Source organism: Bubalus bubalis, chromosome 9, assembly GCF_019923935.1.
Source record: "Bubalus bubalis isolate 160015118507 breed Murrah chromosome 9, NDDB_SH_1, whole genome shotgun sequence".
NCBI classification, from domain to species: domain Eukaryota; kingdom Metazoa; phylum Chordata; class Mammalia; order Artiodactyla; family Bovidae; genus Bubalus; species Bubalus bubalis.
The window spans coordinates 97,855,080-97,874,215 of NC_059165.1; positions in this window are offsets into that span (position 1 = coordinate 97,855,080).

The window sequence follows — 19,136 nt, forward strand, 5'->3', positions numbered from 1 at the left end:
TCCTTATAGGCTGGTCAAGACCCAAGCATGTAATTAAAAATCTGTGGCTGTGGCACCATTGTAAAGACCCCTCTTGGGAAGTTCTTTTAAAACTAAATTTTCCTGAATCCCTCAGTGATCTTACGAGAGGTCCCAGCCTCTCCAGAGTGGATCCTTTGCCCCCCATTCCTGCCTGCAGGGCCCAAGAACTCCCCAAAGATTTCTTCCCAGAGATGTCAGTGCCATCACCTCCTTGAGGAGGTGTCCCAAGAGAAGGACATCTCAGCTGCAGGGCTGTGAATGGTTTTGTGAGTATATTCATCTATCACACACTGCTCTATTTAAAATAGATCAGCAACAAGGACCTACTGTACAGCCCAGGGAACTCTGCTCAATGTTATGTGGCAGCCTAGATGGAAAGGGAGTTTGGGGGGATAATGGACACGGGTATATGTATGGTTGAGTCCCTTCGCTGTTCACCTGAAACTACCACAACATTGGTCATCGGCTAGACTCCAATAAAAAGCTAAAACAAAACGACTTGGAAACAATGCACACTGAAGTACACACGTGCAGGCTGCGGACTCCGACCTGCCTGAGTTCAAACCCTGCTTTTGTCTCTCCTCCATTGATGATTGATCGAGTGAGGCGATTCCTCAGAGCCATAGTTTCCACCTCTGTACAAAGGGGGAAATATTGCATAACTGTTAAGTTTGTTGTGGGGGTTAAAGAAATAAAACAAGATCCTGCCGGGAAGCGCCTACATATACTGTAAGCGCTCAAGAAAAAGAGTAAGTGGTGATGGTAGTGATGAGGAATGCCAAATTGTTTGTTGATTCACCTATTCACATGGTCATTTGGCAACCATTTCTTGGAGCCTGGGTGTTGACATCCCCCCGTGCTGCCTGAGGGGAACCAGCCTTACTTCTCTGAACCTCCCCAGTGAAGTCCCTCCTGATTGGTCCCTTGGTGTATTAGTTTCCTAAGGCTGCTGTCCCAAATCACCACAAACAGTAATGCCTTCAAACAAAACCAGTTTGCTATCTTAGAGTTCTGAGGTCAAAGGTCTGAAAATGGGTCTCATTGTGTTAACATCAAAATATTATCAAACTCATTATTAGAGAAATGCAAATCAAAACCACAATGAGGTATTATCTCCCACTGGTCAGAATGGCCATCATCAAAGAGTTTGCAAACAATAAATGCTGGAGAGAGTGTGGAGGAAAGGGAACCCTCTTACACTGTTGGTGGGAATGGGAACTGACACAACCACTGCGGAGAACAGTATGGAGATTGCTTTAAAAACTAGGAATAAAACTGTATAAACTGGGGGTATATCCAGCGTATACTGGGTATATACTCTGAGAAAACCAGAATTGAAAAGGACACATGTACCCCAATGTTCATTGCAGCACTGTTTACGATAGCTAGAACATGGAAGCAACCTAGATGTCTATCAGCAGATGAATGGATAAGGAAGTTGTGGTACACATATACGATGGAATATCACTCATCTATAAAAAGGAATGCATTTGAGTTAGTTCTAATGAGGTGGATGAACCTGTAGTCTATTATAACAGAGTGAAGTAAGTCCGATAGAGAAAGGCAAATATCATATATTAAACGCGTATATATGGAGTCTAGAAAGATGGTACTGACGATCCTACATGCAGGTCAGCAAAGGAGACATAGACACAAAGAACAGACTTTTGGACTCAGTGGGAGAAGGAGAGGGTGGGATGATTTGAGAGAATAGCAGTGAAACAGATACATCACCATATGTAAAACAGCCAGTGGGAGTTTGGTGTGTGATGAAGGCTACCTGGAGAGATGGGGTGGGGAGGGAGGTGGGAGGGGGGTTCAGGATGTGGGGGACACATGTATACCTATAGTGGATTCATACTGATGTATGGCAAAAACCATCACAATATTGTAAAGTAATTATCCTCCAATTAAATAAATAAATACATTTTTTTAAAAAGATAGCAGGGTAGCATTTCTTTTGGAGGCTCTCAGCGAGAATCTCTTCCTTGCTTTTTCCAGTTTCAAGAACATTGTCCACATTCCTTGGCTAATGGCTCCTACCTCTGTCTCCAAAACCAGCAGTGTGGGGCTTCTCTGGAGGTCCAGTGGTTAAGACTCCGAGCATCCACTGCAGGGGGCACGAGTTTGATCCCTGGTTGGGGGAAGTAAGATCCCACATGCCTCACAGAACAGCAAAAAAGAAAAAAAAAAACAAAAACAAAAACAAAAAAACAGCAGCGCAGCATCTTCAAATCTCTCTCTGACTTGCCAACATCTGCTTGCCTCCTCACATCTCCTTCTCTGACTTTGATCCTCCTGCCTCTCTCTCTCTCTCTCATTTTTTTTTTAAAGAAGTTTTATTTCGTTTATTTATTTTTGGTTGTGCTGGGTTTTTGTTGCTGCAAGGACCTTTCTCTGGTTGTGGAAGCCGGACTACTCTCTAGGTACCGTGTGCAGGCTTCTCATTTCAGTGACTTCTCTTGTTGAGGAGCACAGGCTCTAGGGCATGCGGGCTTTAGTAGTTGCAGCTCCCAGGCTCTAGAACACAGGCTCAGTAGTTGTGGCACACAGGCTTAATTGCTCCACAGTATGTGAGATCTTTCTGGACCGGGGATCGAACCTTTGTCTCCTGCATTGGCAAGTGGATTCTTTGCCACTGAGCCACCAGGGAATCCTCTGCTTCCCTTTTATAAGGACCCTTGTGAGCCACCTGGGTAATCCAAGATCATCTCTCCATCTGGAGATCCTTAAACACATTTACAAAGTCCCTTTTGTCATTGTTGTTCAGTTGCTAAGTCATGTCTAACTCTGCAGTCCCATGGACTGCAGCACGCCAGGCTTTCCTGTCCTTCACTATCTCCCAGAGTTTGCTCAAATTCATGTCCATTGAGTTGCTGATGCCCTCCAACCATCTCATCCTCTACTGGCCCCTTCTCCTCCTGCCCTCAATCTTTCCCAGCATCAGGGTACCCTCCTTTTGCCATGGAAAGTCCCATTTGCACATGCTGGGGATGAGAGCATGGACATCTTTGGGAGGGCATGATTTTGCCAGCCACATCTGTGTCCACTGTCTTCTGGTCCCACCACCTGTCTCTCCAGGTTCTCTCTGGTTATCATTCCTCAAATTTCTGCCCCAGCTCACTCTAGTCTCTGGATTTGGGGCATGCTGTCCCATCTGTCTAAATGCTCCTCTGGTATTACTCACACTTCATGTCTCCATACCACCCTCCCCAACCCCATTTCCCCAACTTCCCAGATTAGATTAAATCCCCACCTTGTAAATCACCTGCAGTCACAGTGGCTGTGGACTATTCCTTACTGCTTGGCTCCGTGTGTGTGTGTGTGTGTGTGTGTGTGTGCACTCAGTCGTGTCTGATTCTTTTGCAACCGCATGGACTGTAGCCCACCAGGCTCCGCTGTCCATGGAATTTTCCAGACAAGAATACTGGAGTGGGTTGGCGTTTCCTCCTCTAGAATATCTTCCCAACCTTTGGTTCACTCTAAAGCTCCCTCCAGGCAGAGGCTGTGACCCTTGCACACGGCTACATCCTCATACCTGGCACAGTACTTGTCATGCAGCGGCCCCTGGAAACACCTAGTCAGCTTGATCTGACTCATTGCCCCCTGACTCAAGCCAGGGCTGGCTTCCTTGTTACTGGATACAGGTGTATCTGTTTCCTAGGGCTGCTGTAACAGAACATCACAAGCTGAGTGGCTTCAACAACAGAAATGGATTACCTCTGAGTTCTGGAGAATGAAAGTCCATGATCACCGTGTTGTCAGGGTTGGCTTCATTTGATGGCTTTAGGGCAGAGTTTGGGCCATTCCTCTCTCCTAGATCATGGTGGTTTGCTGGAAATCTTGTTTTTAAATTTATTTATCTATGTATTATTTTATTTTATTTTTTTTGCCTACACTGGGTCTTCCCTGCTGCCTGGGGTTTTCTCTAGCTGTGACTCTCTGGTTGTGGTACGCCGGCTTCTCACTGCGGTGGCTTCTCTCGTTGCAGAGCACGGGCTCTACTTGCAGGCTTCAGTACTTGCAGCACGTGGGCTCAGTAGTTGTGGCACACGGGCTTAGTTGCCCCACGGCACGTGGGATATTCCCAGACCAGGGATGGAGCCTGTATCTCCTGCATTAACAGGTGGATTCTTAACCCCTTGACCACCAGAGAAGTCCCTGCTGGTAATTTATGGCATTGTTTGTCTTACAGATACATCACCCTGACCTCTGCCTTCATCTTCACGTGCCTTCTCCCTGTGCATGTCTATCTGTATCCAAGTTTCCCCCTTTTATAAGGACACAGTCATATTGGATTAGAGACCACCCTTATGATCTCATTTTAACTTGATCATCCGGAAAGATCGTATTCCAAATAAGGTTCCATGCACAGGCACTGGGGGGTGAGGACTTTAATATCTTTTGTGGGGGGAGGACACAATTTAACCCATAAACATGAGGCTTCTGCCCGCAGAGTCACCCACACTTGAAACCTCAATCATCTTTGCCTCCACTTTCACATAATTCAGGAAATATGGGTAGAGGGACTTAGTAAAATAAACCCTTAAGCTGAGGGCTGGAGACTCCATGGCAAGTCCTAGAAGGTGTCTTTTTTTTTTAACCTTATTCCATGACATTCGGGATCTTAGTTCCCTGACCAGGGATGGAACTCATGCCCCCTGCAATGGAAGCATGGAGTCGTAACCACTGGGCCACCAGGGAAGTCCCTGGAAGGCATCTTAATCCTGCTTTCAAGATCTGCAAGTGAAGAAGAGCAAATGTGCCTTGGAATCTCTATTTCTCAGGCTGCATCACCAGTGGGAAGGAGAATGAATAGATTTTATTATTTATTTATTGCAAATAATTACAAGAAAATATTCTCTTGGCTTTGCCCTTCCTTTTTTTTGTTTTTTTTTTTTTGTTGTTGTTGTTGTTTTTTGGCTATGCCCTTCCCTGCCATCCTCTTCTACTTTTCTAAGGTCTCTCAAGGTCTCCCCCAGGTGGATGGCAGTGAGGCGTCTCACCCGCACTCCCGGGTTAGTGTGCTCCCTGCCACCTCTTGTCACCGCTAGTTCTGCTACACACGTACCAGGTGTCTCGTCTCAGCTGCATTGGCAGTGTTGCAAAATAGGGAGGTACGGCTATTGCCCAGCGTTTTCCCTCACCCCTTGATTCATTTTTTTTAATTGACTTATAGTTTTTTTACAATGTTGTGTTGGTTTCAGATGTACATCACAGTGATTCAGTTATATAATTCTTTTTTACATTTTTCCCTTGTCAGTTCAATTCAGTCGCTCAGTGTGTCTGACTCTTGGCGACCCCATGAATCGCAGCACGCCAGGCCTCCCTGTCCATCACTTATAGGTGATTTCAAATATAATATCGGTTACTATATTGACTGTAGTTCCCTATGCTATACAGTAGGTCCTTGTTGGTTATCTATTTTACATATGTGTTCATGCTCAGTAGCTCAGTCGTGTCCAACTCTTTGCTGCCCCATGGACTGTAGCCCGCCAGGCTCCTCTGTCCATGGGGATTCTCCAGGCCAGAATACTGGAATGGGTTGCCATTTACTCCTTCCAGGAATCTGCCCGACCCAGGAATCGAACTTGAGTCTCTTACATCTCTTGCATTTGCAGGCAGATTCTTTACCACTGCACCGCCTAGGAAGCCCATTTTATATATAGTAACGTGTATATGTTAATCCCAACCTCCTATTTTACCCCTACCCCCTTTCCTAACCATAACTTGTTTTCTTTTTTTTTTAATTTTATTACTGGAGTATAGTTGCTTTGCAAGGTTGTGTTAATTTCTGTTGTACAACATTGTGAAAAAGCCGTATGTATACATATATCCCCTCCTTCTTGAGCCTCCCTCCCACCCTTCGATCCCACCCCGTTGGGTCGTCACAGAGCACTAAGCTGAGCCTGCTGCGCTATGCAGCAGCTTCCCACTGTCTGCTTTACACATGGTAGCGTATATATGTCAGTGCTACTCTCCGTAAGTTTGTTTCCTATGTCTGTGAGTCTCTTCCTGTTTTGGAAATAAGCTAATTTGAATCCTTCTTTTTAGATTCCCCATATAAGAAAGACCATTTATTTGTCTTTCTCTGGCTTACTTCACTTAGTATGACAACCTCTAAGTCCATTCATGTTGCTGCAAACGCCATTGTCCAGTTTGAGATGCACAGAGTGTGAGATCGTTGTCCAAGGCTACTTATTTTTGATGTGGTAAAGTCCTGATGTGAACCCCGTGTGTCTGACTCCAGGGCTTGTGCCTGTAACCCTGCCTCAGTAAATCACGACCCCTAGTTGATGGGAGAGAAAGCAGGTTCAGAGGAAGAAAGGGCACAGGTTGGTCAGAGGTGGATCTGAACCTACAGCCATAGAGGCTATTATATTTTCCTTATTTAAGGAATGAAAACTTATGCACAAAAACATACATAGCTCAAGGCACTGTTTTCCAACAGCTTATTTTGGAAAACTTCAAGCATACAGTAAAGTTGAAAGAATCCTGCTTTGAACTCTCATATACCTACCAACTGGTTTCTACTTTCACGTTTTGGCATACTTGCTTTATCACACATCTGTCTATCTGTCCATCTATCCATCCATCCATCTATCCAGCATCCATCCATCCATCCATTCATTCCTTCATCCCTCTATCCATCTTATCTAACCATCTTAATTTTGATACATCCCAAAGAAGTTGAATTATCAGTACCCTCCAAGTAGTTCATCATGTGGAGCATTAACTAGAGCTCGGTATTTGTGTGTAGATTTTTATCTTTTGAGATCTAATTTACATTTAGTGAAATGCATAGATCTCAGGTGTGGTGGCTCAGATGGTAAAGCATCTGCCTACAATGTGGGAGACCGGGGTTCGATCCCTGGATCAGGAAGATCCCCTGGAGAAGGAAATGGCACCCCACTCCAGTACTCTTGCCTGGAAAATCCCATGGGCACAGTCCACAGGGTCACAAAGAGTCAGACACGACTGAGCGACTTCACTTTCACCTTCTTCAGGTGTAATTTGCTAACTTTGAACAAATACATACATTGGTATAACCCAAATTTCTATTGAGCTATAAAATATCACCAGCCTCATCCCAGAGATACAGCACATTATCCTCCCTTTTATTCTTCTTGCTGCTGCTGCTGCTAAGTCGCTTCAATCGTGTCCAACTCTGTGCGACCCCATAGATGGCAGCCCACCAGGCTCCCCTGCCCCGGGATTCTCCAGGCAAGAACACTGGAGTGGGTTGCCATTTCCTTCTCCAATACATGAAAGTGAAAAGTGAAAGTGAAGATGCTCAGTCATGTTGGACTCTTAGTGACCCCATGGACTGCAGCCTTCCAGGCTCCTCCGTCCATGGGATTTTCCAGGCAAGAGTACTGGAGTGGGTTGCCATTGCCTTCTCCGTTATGCTTTTTATGGAAGTATAATTTATGCTCAGTAAAATCCACAAATCCTAAGTGTATCACTCAGTGAATTTTTATGTGGACTCTAAGCTTTAACCACTGGGCTGGACTTGGAATTACTTTTCTTCCTCATAACTGGATTTTGTCTTCGGGCTGGATTCTTTGATATTACTATAAATCAATTAGGTTCTCCATTAGGAGTGATTTTACCCCCTAGGGCTTTCATGGTGGCTCAACTGGTAAAGAATCTGCCTGCAATATGGGAGACCTGGGTTCGATCCCTGGATTGGGAAGATCCCCTGGAGAAGGGAAAGGCTACCCACTCCAGTATTCTGGCCTGGAGAATTTCACAGACTCTATAATCCATGGGGTCACAAAGAGTTAGACACGACTGAGCAACTTTCACTTTCACTTTGCCCCTAGGGGACAGTTGGTGATATCTGGAGCCATTTTGATTGTCAGTACTGGGGAGGGGCTGCTGGCATTTTGTAGGTAAGGATCAAGGATGCTGCTAAACACCCTACAAACCTACAAACACCCTATAAACACCCCCACAGGACAGCCCCCCTGCCACAGCAAAGGATTATCTGATTCTAAACATCAATGGGCTTCCCAAGTGGACCTAGTGGTAAAGAAACAGCCTGCCAATTCAGGAGATGTAAGAGACTTCGGTTCGATCCCTGGGTTGGGAAGATCCCCTGGAGGAGGGCAACCCTCTCCAGTGTTCTTGCCTGGAGAATCCCATGTACAGAGGAGCCTGGTGGGCTACAGTCCATGGGTTCGCAAAGAGTGGGACATGACTAAGCAATTCAGCAGGCAAGTGGGTGGTGGCCCCGTGGTTGATTCCTCCCTTCCACTGTAGGGGGGTGCCTATTCAATCCCTGGTTGGGTAACTAAGATCCCTAATGCCAAAAAATAATAATAATAATAAATGTCTTTAAAAGGGTGGGGGGAGGGGAATGAAGCACCAGAGAGGTACAGAAAACACAGAGGAGGTGCAGTGGGTCTGTTTCATTCATCTCTTTATTTATGTCCAGCGCTTGGTGCCTGGTGATAGGTAAGTAAATGAATGAATCAGTCAGCAAATTCCTTTATTTTATTTTTATTTTTTTGCACACTTTTTGTGTGTCAGATACCCTCTGTAGTATTCACTGATCTTGGGACTGTCAGAGATGCAAACACAGATGTGTGCTCATGGAGTCAAGCTCTTTCAGGGAGGAATCTCTGATAACCAGGAGGGGAGCTAAACATTGAGGAGAGGCGGAGGTGGGGGAGAGGTGGGAGGAGCCCTTCATGAATCACAGGACCTAAAAACAAAGCCTTTGAAGGAATGTATCAGGTAAAAGCGGGGAGGGGAGTCCTAGGCAGAGGGAATAGTCAGGGCAGAGGCTTGAAGGGGAGCGATCAGGCCAAACGCTGGGGTAGTGGGGGGGTGGATGCTCTGAGCGTGACTAAAGCGCTGCTTCATGGGGAAACAGTGCTCAAGCGGATGCAGACGGGCGGAGGGAGGGGAACGGGGTGGCAGGTGTGGGGGGCTGGCCCCAGATCAGAAGTAGCCTTAAGGGCCAGGCTGGAGAGTTTGGACTTGAGGGCAATGAGAAGCCACTGAAGAATTCAGCCCAGGGGTGGGGCATGGGCCATTTTGCATTTTTGGAAAGTCATTCTGTCGGCTGGGTGGAGGGGAACAGGGTGAGTGGAGCTGGAGGAAGAGCGTGAGTAAAGAGGCCAAATCTCAAAAAGTCAGAGATGACGAAGGCTTGAACTCAGGTGGGGCTGGGGGCAGAGAGGCAAGAATGAGGTAGAAGGGGCGGTCCAGTGATTAAGACTCTGCGCTTCCACTGCGAGGAGTGTAGGTTCGATCCCTTGCTGGGGAACTGAACTAAGAGCCCTTGCATGCTGTGGCAGCACGGCCCAAAAAAATTAAAAAATAATAATAGTAAAAAAAGAATAACATAGAATATTCTGAGGATGGAAGTGAAGGGTGGTCCAGAACTGGGTTTCACATGGGGCATCCCTAGAAGGCTGATTTCTAGGCTACTAGGCCCTCATACAGTAAATAGAACAGAGTTTCCTTCTCAAATCCACTGAGGAAATCCTAGGACTTTATTTTTTTATTCAACAAATATTTGAGGGCCTATTTTGTCCCACCCAGGGTTTAGCGGGGTGGATACAGCCATATCTAAGGTAGACTCAGCCCTGCCCACCAGGAGCAAATGGAGACAATAGACAAGCAAACAAATGGATAATATAATTTATAAAATTGGAGTGGGGGTGATGTGATAGTTCTTCAGCCTGTCCCACTCTTTGCGACCCCATGGACTGTAGCCTGCCAGGCTCTTCTGTCCATGAAATACTCCAGGCAAGAATACCAGAATGGGTAGCCATTTCCTCCTCCAGGGGATCTTCCCGACCCAGGAATTGAACCCAGGTCTCCTACATTGCAGGCCGATTCTTTACTGTCTGAGCCATCAGGGAATCCCTGGAATGGGGCGGGGAGAAAAAAGAGGAGGATGAGATGGCAAGTGATGGATAAGGCAGAACAGTTGGGTGTGGGGGGTGGGGACGGTGACTAGTAAACCTCTCTGGGGAGGTGATATCTCAGTGGAGGCTAAAGGGATGGGCAGGTGCCAGTTATGTAGAGAGTCAGGCAGGTGAAAGAGCATGTGCAAAGGCCCTGAGGTTGCATAGCTTTCACATGTGCAATTCCCAGCAAAGAAACCAGTGTGGTAGATCAGAGAGAGAGAGAGGGTGGAGAGAAGAGGGGGGCAGAAAAAGACTTAAGAGATGGCTGAAGTCAGACCTGAGGGCTGTGGAGGTCTTGATGAGGAATTGAGACTGCTCCAAGTGTGGTACATGGAAGACACTGGAGAGTTTGAACAGAGGTGCCATAGAGAATGATTTGGAGTAGAGCAGGAAGGCAAGCAGGGAGTCGATGAGCAACGTGTCACTGCTGTTCAGGTGAAAAACTGTGGGTTGGCCAAAAAGTTCGTTCAGGTATTAATGGAAAAACCAGAACTAGCGTTTTGGCCAACCCAATATTATTCAGACAGGCTTTGGTTCAACATTGCCCTCTGCCAATTGCATATAAAATATTTTAAATATTATGTGATATCACTTATATGGGGAATCTAAAAAATAATGATACAAATGAACTTATTTGCTAAGCGGAAACAGATTTCAAAAACAAAACAGATTTCAAAAACCAGAGGGGAAAAGTGGGGAGGAATAAATTAGAAATTTGGGATTAATGTATACAGGCTACTATACTTAAAATAGATTATCAACAAGACCCTACTGTATAGAACAGGGAACTCCACTATATTCTATAATAACCATATAACGGAAAAGAATCTGAAAAAAGAATAGGTATCCTCAGTTCAGTTCAGTCCCTCAGTCATGTCTGACTCTTTGCTACCTCACGAATTGCAGCACGCCAGGCCTCCCTGTCCATCACCAACTACCGGAGTTCAATCAAACACATGTCCATCGAGTCGGTGATACCATCCAGCCATCTCATCCTCTGTCGTCCCCTTCTCCTCCTGCCTCCAATCCCTCCCAGCATCAGAGTCTTTTCCAGTGAGTCAACTCTCTTCACATGAGGTGGCCAAAGTACTGGAGTTTCAGCTTTAGCATCATTCCTTCCAAAGAACACCCAGGACTGATCTCCTTTAGAATAGACTGGTTGGATCTCCTTGCAGTCCAAGGGACTCTCAAGAGTCTTCTCCAACACCACAGTTCAAAAGCATCAATACTTTGGTACTCAGCTTTCTTCACAGTCCAACTCTCACATCCATACATGACCACTGGAAAAACCATAGCCTTGACTAGATGGACCTTTGTTGGCAAAGTAATGCCTCTGCTTTTCAATATGCTGTCTAGGTTGGTCATAACTTTCCTTCCAAGGAGTAAGCGTCTTTTAATTTCATGGCTGCAATCACCATCTGCAGTGATTTTGGAGCCCAAAAAATAAACTCTGCCATTGTTTCCACTGTTTCCCCATCTATTTGCTATGAAATGATGGGACCAGATGCCATGATCTTTGTTTTCTGAATGTTGAGCTTTAAGCCAACTTTTTGACTCTCCTCTTTCACCTTCATCAAGAGGCTTTTGAGTTCCTCTTCACTTTCTGCCATAAGGGTGGTGTCATCTGCATATTTGAGGTTATTGATATTTCTACCAGCAATCTTGATTCCAGCTTGTGCTTCTTCCAGCCCAGCATTTCTCATGATGTACTCTGCATATAAGTTAAATAAGCAGGGTGACAATATACAGCCTTGACGTACTCCTTTTCCTATTTGGAACCAGTCTGTTGTTCTATGTCCAGTTCTAACTCTTGCTTCCTGACCTGCATATAGGTTTCTCAAGAGGCAGGTCAGGTGATCTGGTATTCCCATCTCTTTCAGAATTTTCCACAGTTTATTGTGATCCACACAGTCAAAGGCTTTGGCATAGTCAATAAAGCAGAAATAGATGTTTTTCTGGAACTCTCTTGCTTTTTCCATGATCCAGCGGATGTTGGCAATTTGATCTCTGGTCCCTCTGCCTTTTCTAAAACCAGCTTGAACATCTGGAAGTTCACAGTTCACATATTGCTGAAGCCTGGCTTGGAAAATTTTGAGCATTATTTTACTAGCGTGTGAGATGAGTGCAATTGTGCAGTAGTTTGAGCATTCTTTGGCAATTGCCTTTCTTTGGGATTGGAATGAAAACTGACCTTTTCCAGTCCTGTGGCCACTGCTGAGTTTTCCAAATTTGCTGGCATATTGAGTGCAGCACTTTTACAGCATCATTGACCTAAATCAAATCCCTTATGATTATACAGTGGAAGTGAGAAATAGATTTAAGGGACTAGATCTGATAGAGTGCCTGATGAACTGAGGTTCATGACATTGTACAGGAGACAGGGATCAAGACCATCCCCATGGAAAAGAAATGCAAAAAAGCAAAATGGCTGTCTGGGGAGGCCTTACAAATAGCTGTGTAAAGAAGAGAAGCAAAAAGCAAAGGAGAAAAAGAAAGATATAAGCATCTGAATGCAGAGTTCCAAAGAATAGCAAGAAGAGATATGAAAGCCTTCCTCAGCGATCAGTGCAAAGAAATAGAGGAAAACAACAGAATGGGAAAGACTAGAGATCTCTTCAAGAAAATTAGAGATACGAAGGGAACATTTCATGCAAAGATGGGCTCGATAAAGGACAGAAATGGTATGGACCTAACAGAAGCAGAAGATATTAAGAAGTGGCAAGAATACACAGAAGAACTGTACACAAAAAAAGCTTCACGACCAAGATAATCACAATGGTGTGATCACTGACCTAGAGCCAGACATCCTGGAATGTGAAGTCAAGTGGGCCTTAGAAAGCATCACTATGAACAAAGCTAGTGGAAGTGATGGAATTCCAGTTAAGCTGTTTCAAATCCTGAAAAAATAGGTATATGTATATGTATAACTGAATCACTTTGCTGTACACGTGAAACTAACACAACATTGTAAATCAATTGCACATGTGTGCTAAATTCCTTCAGTCCTGTCCAAATCTTTGCAACCCTATGGACTGTAGCCCACCAGGCTCCTCTGATCCCGGGATTTTCCAGGCAAGAATACTGGAGTGGATTGCCATGCCCTCCTCCAGGGGATCTTCCCAGCCCAGGGATTGAACCCAGGTCTCTTACATCTCCTGCATTGGCAGGTGGGTTCTTACCACTAGTGCCACCTGGGAAGCCCAGATCAACTGTACTCCAATAGAAAATAAAAGTTAAATTTTAAAGTTAAAAAAGCTTTTTTAAAAGTCTTTATTGAATTTGTTACAACATTATTTGTCTTTTTCTTAATATTTTGTTTTTTTTTTCACCTCGAGGCATGTGGGATCTTCGCTCCCCTACCAGGTATCAAACCCACACCCCCTGAATAAGAAAGCTAAGTGTCAACCACTGAACCACCAGGGAAGTCCCTAAAAAAGACTTTTTGTTGAGGTATAACAGCTACCCTGTAAAGTGCACAATGCCCTGGTCATAAGTGCATGACTCAATGAGTTTTTACTTACGTGTAACCTTCGCCCCGCACAAGGTATAGAACATTCCTTTCTGCAAGGACATGGTTTCTCAGTCTCTACTGCACTGACATTTGGAGCGGGATGTTTCTTTGTTGGGAGGGGCTCTCTTGTGCATTGCAGGGTGTTAACCTTGACCCCAGCCACCACCCACACATCGCCTCTCACTTGTCCTTTGTTTCTTGGATGTTTGCACATTTTGGCTGTGTTCACCCATTTCCTTCACACCACATTCCCCATCTCTTACAACTACCAATCTATTCTCTATTTTTTTTTGCTTGGTTTTGTTGCAGTTGTTTGTCGTTGTTGTTTTTGACCACACCACACAGCATGTAGAACTTCCCCGACCAGGGATGGAACCCACGTGCCCTGCAGTGGAAGGGCAGAGTCTTAACCACTGGACCACAAGGGAAGTCCTGGTCTCTGTATTATTGAATATGGTTTGCTTAGATTTCATGTGAGATCACACAGTGCTTGTCTCTCTCTGCCTGACATTTCATTTAACATGATACCCTTCAGGTGCACCCATGGTATCACAAATGACAAGATTTGCCCTGTTTATGACTGAATGATACTCCACTGTGTGTGTGATGCTTTTTTAAATCCATCCATCCATTGATGGACACTTAAGTTGTTTCCATGTCTTGGCTATTGTGAATAATGGTGCAATGAAAGTGGAGGTGTAGATATTTCTCTGAGATAGTGATTTTGTTTCCTTTGGATAAATACCCATAAGTGAGATTGCTGGATTCTATGGTAGTTCTATTTTAAATATTTCAAATTAAGTATTTTTAATATTTTTAATATTTTAAATTAAATATTTTAATGCACCAATTTACATTCTCACTGACAGTGCATGAGGATTCCATTTTCTCCACATTCACACTAGCATTTTTTATCTCTTTTCTTTTTTATAGCAGGTGTGCTGCGATTCATTGGGTCGCAAAGAGTCGGACACGACTGAGTGACTGATCTAATCTGATCTGATATATACATATATATGTGTGTGTATGCATGTATATATATATTACATATATGATTATCTTAAGGTGCTAAACTTTATTTTTTATCAAAATATAATCATTTTACAATATCATGTTAGTTTCAGTTATACAGAACAGTGATTCATATATATATATTTGTATTCTTTTTCAGATTATTTTCCCTTATGAAAGTTGCTCAGTCGTATCTGACTCTTTGTGACCCCATAGACTGTAGCCTGCCAGCTCCTCTGTCCAGGGGATTTTCCAGGCAAGAATACTGGAATGGGTTGCCATTTCCTTCTCCAGGGGATCTTCCCCATCCAGGGATCGAACCCAGGTCTCCTGCCTCAGAGATAGATTCTTTACAGTCTGAGCTATCAGGGAAACTATTTTTTCCTTGTAGGTTATTTCCCTTATAGGTTATTACAAAATGCTGAGTATAGTTCCCAGAGCTAAACAGTAGATCTTTGTTAGTTATCTGTGTTATATATAGTAGTGTGTATACATTAATACCAACCTCCTAATTTATCCCTGCCCCTCTTCCTTTCCACTATGATAGCCATAAGTTTGTTTTCTGTGAGTCTCTGTTTTGTATGTAAGTGCATTTGTAATTTTTTTTAGATTCCACATAAAAAGGATATCATATAATATTTGTCTTTGTCTAGCTTACTTCACTTAGTATAAATCTCTAGGTCTATCCATGTTGTTGCAAATGGCATTATCTCATTCTTTTTTATGGCTCAGTAGTATTCCACTGTATTCATGAACCACATCTTCTCTATCCATCCTTCTGTCAATGGATGTTTAGGTTGCTTCCATGCCTTGGCTATTGTGAACAGTGTTACTATGAACTATCTCTTGTCTTTTCAATAACAGCCATCATAAGAGGTTGAGGTGACATCTCCTTATGGTTTTGATTTGCACTTTCCTGATAATTAGTGATGTTCAGCACCTTTATGTACCTGTTGACCATCTGTATGTCTTCTTTGAGAATGCGTCTTAGTTTGGACAGCCCAGAATGTACCCCAGATGGTGCCAAATGTCCCCTGGGGGGCATAATTGCCCTAGATTAAGAACTGCTGCTCTAGAAGTTTCCTTCATGCTCCTTTTCCAAACAGTGTCTCCATCCTCAGAACATCGTTGACTTCCATCCCCATCTGTTAGCCTTGCGTGTTCTTAAACATATTATGAATGGAAACTCAAAGTGCATCACTGCACAGTCTTGTGTGAGTTATAGAACTTTAAAAAAATATTTATTTATTTGGCTGTGTTGAATCTTAGTTGCGGCACACAGGATCTTTGTGGCATCGTGTGAGATCTTTTGTTGTGATGCACCAGTTCTACTTATGGCACATGGACTCCAGAGCACTGGGCTCCACGTTGCAGTGCGTGCCCACAGAGGGGCAGGCAGACCTCTGAGAGAAGAGCATCCAGAGACCTGCCGTCATCTTTCCCCTTTCCCAAGTGGTCCTGCTGACATAGTTAAACATCACCAGGGCCAGAGAGGGGAATATGGATCCCACTCCATCCTGTCACAAGCGCAGGGACCACTAACTTAGGGGAGACAGTTTAGTGGTCCATCAACAGCTGACTGGACCAAGGTGTGGTACACATATACAACGGAATACTACTCACCCATAAAAAGGATGAAATAATGCAATTTGCAGCTACATGGATAGACCTAGAGATTACCATACTAAGTGAAGTAAATCAAAAAGAAAGACAAATACTATGTACCACTTATATGTGGAATCTAAAATATGACACAAATGAATTTATCTACAAAACAGAAACAGACACACAGACCTAGAAAACAGACTTGAAGTTGTCAAGGGGAAGGGGTGGGGGAGGGGTGGATTGGGAGATTGGGATTAGCAGATGCAAACTGTTATATTGTATATAGAATGGATAAACAACAAATTCCTGCTGTATGGCATCGGGAACTATATTCAGTATCTTGGGATAAACCATAATGGAAAGGAACATTAAAAAGAATGTATATCTGAATATACACATATATATGTATATGTATACCTGGGCTTCCCTTGTGGCTCAGCTTGGTAAAGAATCCTGCAATGTGGGAGACTTCGGTTTGATCCCTGGGTTGGGAAGATCCCCTGAAGAAGGGAATGGCTACCCACTCCAGTATTCTGACCTAGAGAATTCCATGGACCATACCCATATAGTCCATGTATACCTCTCTATATATGTGTATACTGCTCTCTATGTATACATATGTGTATCTAACTATCTATATATCTGAATCACTTTGCTGTACAGTACATTAAGAAGACATTGTACATCAACTATATTTCAATAAAATAAATTTTAAAAAAGAAAAATGCACACATTTGTACTGTTCCAACCTAGTCATAAATTTTCTGACAACTGAACTGAGAATTATTGCTTTTAATTCAGATTGAACAAAATTAAAAACTCAGTTCCTCAGTCACATTAGCCACATTTCAAGTGCTCGGTGGCCACGTGTGGCTCCTGGTGAATGACTCTGTTGTCCAACAAATAGAAAATGAACATTATCCAGAAAGTTCCACTGGACAACAGTGTGACTTTAGATCAGCTTTTTTGCTTTCTGCTTTGGTTCTGTTGTTGTTTTTTAATCAGTGTGACTGTTGACATTTGGGGTTGGATAATTTATTGTCCAGTGCACACTATAGGCTATTAACCAACATTTGTATTTTCCATCCACTAGATACCAGTAGCAGCTCCTCTTTTCCTCATGACAACCAAAAACGACTATTTATTGTTGTTGTTCAGTCACTCAGTCATGTTGGTCTCTTTGCGACCCCTTTGACTGTAGCCCGACAGGCTCCTCTGTCCATAGGATTTCCCAAGCAAGAATCCTGGAGTGCGTTGTCATTTTCTTCTCCAGGGGATCTTCCTGACCCAAGGATCGAATCCGCGTCTCCTGCATTGGCAGGCAGTTTCTTTACCACTGAGCTACCTTGAAAGTGGGGAGGGGCGGGGAGGAGGTGGAGGGAGTGGAGAGTGGGGGGGAGGGGAATAGCCCTTAGGTGAGAAGCACTGTTATTCATCAAAACAGAGTTCAAGCTCTAGCTTTGTGGTGTGCTAGATGCATGATTTGGGGGCAAATCCCTAAGCCTCAGCATTCTCATCTCTGCAATGGGGCAAATGAGTAGCAACCACTTTCGGGATCTGCTGTGGGAGTGACACCTAGCTTCAGGGTCTCGATGACGACTGGAAGCCACGCCCAGCATGTAGTAGGTGTTCAGTAAACAGTAAAGTTGTGATTACCCACCGTGAACCTAAACCTATAAACCCTTGTGCACCCCTTGAAGAGCAGGGCAGCTCCAGGACCCTGAGGACTCCCACATGGTGCTCGGAAGTGCTTGTTGTCCTGTTCTGGAGAGACAGAAGATTTAAATCGTTTAAACAGGACTTCCCTGCTGGTGCCGTGGATGAGAATCCACCTGCTAGTGCACGGGACGTGGGTTTGATTCCTGGTCCAGGAAGAGTCCACATGCCTCACAGCAACGAAGCCCAGGCACCACAAATACTGAAACCCGAGTGTCTAGAGCCACTGCTCCACAACAAGAAAAGCCACAGCAATGAGAAGCTTGCAGGCTGCAACGAAGAGAAGACCCCACTTGCCGCAACGAGAGAAGGCTGGCACAGAGCAATGAAGACCCAGCACAGCCAAAAATAAATAAATAAGAAAATAAACAAATTGCTAAATCAGGAAGAGTTTGAAGAATCTCAGGGTCTGGAGTCTGGTCCCCCTCTGTCACAGATCTTGTTGGTCCTGGTGTTTTTCTGGTACCCAATTTTCCCCTCTGTGAGGCAGGGGGAACCGAACCCTGTAATCTCCCACTGGACTCTCTGGCTTGGCCTCTGTTTCTCTGTGATTGTTTTCTTAAGGAAGGGAGGGGGTGCCCAGGCAGACAACCAAGGGAGAGGATTTGGACAAAAACCAGACTTCACTTCCGGCTTCCTGCTGCCTCCAGTCTTTGCTATTGCTGTGTCTTCTCCCCAGAACACTCCTTTCTCCACTCCCCAACTACCCTGGCCCAGCTGGCTCCAGCTTGAGGACTTGGTGTACGTGGCACCTCCTCCAGGAAGCCTTCCTTGATCCTCTGCCCCTTCCCAGTCTGGGACTGATATCTCCAACTGACTTCTCAGTTATTTATTTATTTGACTGTGTCAGGTCTTAGTTGCGGCATGTGGGATCTAGTTCCTTGACCGGATATCTCTAACTTGGGCCCCCTGCATTGGAAGCTCGGAATCTTAGCCACTGGGCCACTACAGTGCTTCTGTCAGCCCATCTTGATCACTTGTGCATCTTGGCCAGGCTGCATGCCTGAAGGGTATTCAGGGCTCAGAGTGTGTCTGAGCTGAGAATGGGTGAACTGAGATCATCAGGGCAAGAAGGGAGGAGAACAGGTTAGCAGGAAGTTGCATTGAGCATGAAGGAGCTGGGTGTGGGAGTGTTCTGATAAGCTCGCCTTGGCTACAGATCCATGGAGTTTGGCTCTGGGTACCAGGGCATCTAAATAACAACAGCAACCAGATGCAGGAGAGATGTGAGGTTTTGTGGGGTAGCCCCTGCCTGTCACCTTCACACTAGGTGCCTTCCTGTGTCATCCCCTGGATGAGAAGATAAACCCACCTGTCTGGCTGTGAGAGGCTTGAGGGGTGGACCA